Here is a 5,758-nt window from a genome sequence, read left to right as displayed (position 1 = left end):
AGGCCACTCGTGCAGAGTCTGTGCCCCAGCTGGGGAGCCCTTCTCTGCTCTCTCTGATCAGGCCGTGGCCGTGCCAGTCCCCTCCTGAGGTGAGCGGTTCTGGGGTTTCCTGCCGTGTCGCCTGGCCGGCTGAGGTGCTCCTTGTCAGGGAACCCAGGAGCCAGCAGCCTCGTGGGGATGCCAGGGACTCTCAGGGCCTTGGCAGATGTCTCTCCCAGCAGATACCCTAGCGAAAGTGGGGAAACATTTGGGGGATTACAGGTGGGGGAGAGTCACAGTCTCGTTTATGCTTCAGAAAGGCCACGTTGGGGTGGGATGTGAGGTGCACCGTTTGGGCAGGGAGTTTTGTCAGGGCCTGATGGAGGAACCAGGCACAAGATCGGGCTTGGGCCAGGGCTGTGGGTGTAGAGGTGAATTAGTGTGGGAACTGGCCACAGACTGTTGTCGAAATCTCGGCTTCCCCGTGCACCGAGGCTGAACAGAAATACGGAGCCAGGGATTTTGGAGGAAGAGAGAGATGGTTTTATTCTTCTGCCAGGCAGAAGGGAAGACACAGCCGGCTAGTGCCTCAAGAACTGGGCCCGCCCTCCTTGAGAATCAGGGAAGGTTTTATATGTGGGGCTCTCGCAGTCCGGGGTATAGGATGAGGATCAAAGTAGTGAAGGTCTTGCATTCCTCCTTTTCTTTGCATTATTTCAAAACAGTCATAGTTGGCATCAGGCCGCGCGGTAATTGGGGTCCAGCAGTCTGGTAATTGCGTCCGTTTGCCTCTGGTTTATCGGCCGGTGACCTTGTTTCTGAAATGCAAAGACTATAGGGGGTGATTTGTTATGAGGGGCGTATAGAATGTAAGTGCTGGACATAATAAGGTTAGGGAGTGAGAGGCAGGGGATGTAACTCACACAGAGTTAGGGGTGATGGGTGCTGAATGTAAATTACATAGTGTCAGGGAGTGAGGTTAGCTTTCTAAAGTACAAATCTAGTTACTACAAATTAGTGACAAAGTACAACAAGGAGTGATGAACTCTTTCAGGCCAGGTTATGTTTCTTCTCTAGCCTGTTCGCTGTTCCATTTGTTTTCCTTGTTCTCAGGGGAGGGAAAACTTCATTTCTATTTTTGCTGCAACAAGACTCTGGAGGAGCAGATGACAGTCAGTGGGGCACAAGGAGAGTGGGAGCCTGGGAGACCCCAGTGTTACCGAACCAAACTTGGGTCCGCTTGCCCGAGTGCAGTAAAGCCAGTCTACTGACACAGGGTGTGGTGAAGGGAAGTGCAGCTTTAATTGTAAAAGTGCCAATACAAGGAGAACAGGCGGCTTGTGCTCTGAATCCCCGAACCCCCTGAAGGATTTCAGCACAGCAATGTTAAAGGCCAGTTGAAGGAGGGGGGTCGCAGGGTATGAGATCAGCTGGTGCACAATTCTCTGGTTGATGGTGAGGTAACAGGCAGTTAACATTCTAAATTCTTAGGCATAAGTTCCGGGGCTACCTGTTCAAGATCATCAGGTAGTTAATTTCTTCCGTTTGGTGGTGGTTTCAGCATCTGTAAAACAACTCAGGAAGCGTGCCTCAGATACTGTTATCCAGGTACTTCAAGAGGAGCTACAGCAGAGGATGTGGGGGAGGGCTCTGTCCTGGGAAGGCCCCGTAGGGTCCTGCTCGGTTACACCCGGTGCCTGGGCTCGGCAACCTGGGAAAGTGGGGCTGCTTCTGGGTGTGGGGAGCTGCAGGATCCCGGTCCCCTGAGGGCCCTGTTAGCCCCCAAGGTGAGATGGGGGTGCAGTGACTGGACAGAGGCGTCTGGCCTGCGAGAGGGTTCCAGGCTGGAAATGTCACTGTTGGAAGCAACTCAGAGCCAGAAAGGAGTGGCCGTCAGGGGCTCAGCTCCATTCTCTTGTTCCTTTGTAAAAGCGCTGTGTCAGAGTTTGAGTCACTGCCAGGAGACGTCTGGGGCCAGTGCTGCCATGGCTTCATCAAAGGGGCCCAGGGGGAATACAGAACCACTGCAGACCCCGCCCATGTCCTCACTGGGAATGAATCCCATCGGGGCTCCTGGGCTCACAGACTTGAGGGAACCTCTGTCCTCAGGACTGGTCCTCCTCCTTCCTCTCACCTGCTGGTCAGAGGCCCAGGAAGCCCCAACCTGGCTCCACCCCCAGGGCCTGGATTCTGGGACAGCTTAGGGGTAAGCAAGACCCTCATGCTCCTTTATCTGCCTGGGGGCGAGAATGTCTTAATCGCTGCAATTGACTGATGATGGAGGGCTGAGTGTTTCCAGCAGGTATGGGTGGAAAGATGGGGCGTGAAGTTCCTATGTCTGCAGGGTCTTCCCAGCATGAAGATCTGTGTGTTTCTCCCGGCCAGTCAACATCCTCCCAGGAAGCCCAGATCCAGGATTACGAGGGCAGAGGCTCTCCCCTTGCTTATCTGTAACTTCCCACTCCCACAGCAAGGAGCCTGGCTCCCACCATCTGCCGTTTATGTATGCATTGCTCCTTTCCAGGTTACACGTGCAGAGGTTTCAGAATTGTTAGCTACTACACCCTGGAAAGAACTTCGTAAAATAAAACCCACTGTATATGTACGGTCCATTTTGCCTTTAGTCTACAGATTCCATTCATTTCCAAAGGTAACTTAGGTCAGCACCTTTTATCCCATCCCCTACAGTGAGTTGTTTCCATATATTTCTAATACATTTAGATTCTGTCACATTACGTATTCCATCCTGCAACACTCCTACATCCTAAATAACTAAATTTGAATAGATTATGATTGACCCCTTGGGCTATACACATCTGTGAGTTTAGACAAATGCATAGTGACAGGTATCCATCCTAGAGTGTCACATGGAACACTTCAAACCCCCCACCGCATGATCTGCTTATCATCTGTGTAGCTTTGCCTTTCCCAGAGTGTCACCAATGGGGTCATACTGTGTGCAGCCTCCTCAGCCTGGATGCTTTCACGTAGCAGTATATACTGAGGATTTATCCATGTCTTTCCATAGGCTGATGGTGCATTCCTTTCTGCTGAGTAGTATTCCACTGCATGTGTATGGGTGGAAAAACAATTTCCCCTCTACTTTTCTAGGTTCTTGGTTGAGGCCCCCCTGCCCCTGAAATAAAAGACAGATTACCAGGAGAAAAGCAGAAGTTTAATTACATGTATACCTTCTGAATACAGGGGGGATAGCAAGGAAAACGGAGTCACTCCCTGAAATGACCAAAACCATCCCCTTAAATACCGTCTTCAGCTAAAAACAGAAGAAAGATGCTGGGGAAGGGGGGAAGGCCAGTTTTGGCAGGTTATCCTGCAAAGCACAGTAAACAAGGGTATGAGTGTTTGCACATTTAAGTCAGGACTTCTCCAGTGAAAAGAGTTACTTAAGATTTAATTATCCTTCTATTTTTGGTGCAAAGAGGGACATACCCTTATAAATGGAGACTTCTCTATTGTAAATGTCCTTCATAAAACGGCAATCTCAGTTTTCTGAGATTTTTTTTTTGAATAAATTTATTATTTTATTTTTGGCTGCATTGGGTCTTCGTTGCTGCATGCAGGCTTTTCTCTGGTTGTGGCGAGCAGGGGCTACTCTTCATTGCGGTGAGCAGGCTTCTCGTTGTGGTGGCCTTTCTTGTCATGGAGCACAGGCTCTAGGTGTGCAGGCTTCAGTAGTTGTGGCACACGGGCTCAGTAGTTGTGGCTCGCGGGCTCTAGAGCGCAGGCTCAGTAGTTGTGGCGCACGGGCTTAGTTGCTCCGCGGCATGTGGGATCTTCCTGGACCAGGGCTCGAACCCGTGTTCCCTGCATTGGCAGGCGGACTCTTAACCACTGAGCCGCCAGGGAGGCCCCTTTTTTTTTTTTTTTTAAAGCAGACCAATAATCCTTATGCCAGAGAGACATATTTTGGGGTGGCATATTCTACTCGCCTTGACATGGATATACCCCAATTTGCTTATGCATTCATCTTTTGAAGGATATCCTGATTTCTTCAAGTTTTTAGCCATTATGAAAGTGCTGTTGTGCATAATTGCATCCTCGTTTGCATTTGGACATAGATTTTCAAAGCAGTTGCCTAAATGCTGGAAGCGTGATTGTTGGATCCCAACGTGAGACTTGTTTAGCTTTGGAAAAAACTGCCAAATTGTCTTACAAAGTGGCTGCACATGCATCCCCCCAGCTATGAGGGAGAGCTCCTTTTGTTCCTCACCCTCTAGCCATTGGTATTGTCATATTTTTGGAGCTTAGCAGTGCTAATAGGTGTGCTGTGATATCTCACGATTTTAATTTGTAATTCCCAAATGGTATATGATGTTGAGCTTGTTCCTGTATGACTTTTACCATCTGTATATCTTTTTTGGTGGGATGTCTGTTCAGATCATGCTGTTCACGTTCACGCTGAGAGGAGCCCTGTCTCCTCAGGACCCGCTGGGGCTTTGGCTTCTGGGACACGCGGGGCCGAGTCCACGCTGACGGCCGGGCTTCGGGACAAGCCAGGGTTGAGTCCACACTAACAGAAGCCGAGTCTCCTCAGGACCCCCTGGGGCTTCAGCTGTGGGACACTGTGGGGTCCAGTTCATGCTGACAGGAGCCTGGTCTCCTCAGGACCTGCCGGGAGGTGATGCCGCTGAGGGAGAAGGTGAGGAAAAGTGGGCAGAAGGTTCCTGTACGTGGCTGACCGCTGAGGGTGTCTGTCTTCAGAGGAGCCAGGAGAGGAGGGGCTTGATGTGGAAAACTGGGTTTTGGGCCCCTTTTGTGTGTGGTGTAGACAGAGCGCAGTGTTGTTCTTTGGCGTGTGGCGTCTGGTTTTCCCAGCACCGTTTATTGAGGGGACTGTCCTTTCCCTGGTGTATGTTCTTGGCTCCTTTCTTGTGAATTAACTGATCACATACCTGTAGGTTGATTCCTGGGCTCTCTGCTCTGTTCCTCTGGTCTGCGTGCCTGTTTTTGTGCCGATTCCACACTTTTTTGGGACTGTAGCTTCGTAATGTAGTGTGAGGTCAGGGAGGGAGATGCCTCCAGCCCGTTCTCCTTCCTCAGGGTCGCTTTAGCTCTTCTGGGTCCTTTGTGGTTCCACACACATCTTAAGATTGTTTGTTCTGTTTCTATGGAAACTGTCATTGCACTTTTGGTAGGGATTGCATTGAATGTGTACATTAATTTGGCTAGGAGGCATATTTTTTTTTAATTAAAACAAAATTTTGGGCCACACCATGTGGCATGCAGGATGCGGGATCTTAGTTCCCCAGCCAGGGATCGAACCCGTGCCCCCTGCAGTGGGAGCGCAGAGTCCCAACCCCTGGACGGCCAGGGAAGTCCCACCTTAGAATGCATATTTTCACAATATTCTTTTTACCCATGAGCACGGGGTATCTTTCCATTTATTTTTGTCTGTTCAGTTTCCTTTATCAGTGTCTTCCAGTTTTCAGTGTGCAGGTCCTTCACGTCCTTGGTTAAATTTACTCCTGGTTATCTTTTTGGATGCAGTTGTAAGTGGGATGTTTTTTAGAATTCTTTTTCTGATGGTTCATTATCAGTGTATAGAATCACAAATGATTTTTGTGCATTGATTTTTCTTTTTTTGTATCCTGCAGCTTTACTGAATTCATTTTTTAGTTGTAACGGTTTTTTGGTGGTTGAATGTGGAAAACTAGAATTCAGAAATGCCACTGTTTCAACTACATCCAGGTCATCCACAGCACCCAAGACATAGTGGCTCCCAATGTAATCTTCCCACGGTGCCTCTCATAGTATGTGG

This window comes from Balaenoptera acutorostrata, chromosome 19, assembly GCF_949987535.1.
Source record: "Balaenoptera acutorostrata chromosome 19, mBalAcu1.1, whole genome shotgun sequence".
In the NCBI taxonomy this organism is placed as follows: domain Eukaryota; kingdom Metazoa; phylum Chordata; class Mammalia; order Artiodactyla; family Balaenopteridae; genus Balaenoptera; species Balaenoptera acutorostrata.
Note: the sequence above shows the minus strand (reverse complement) of the source record.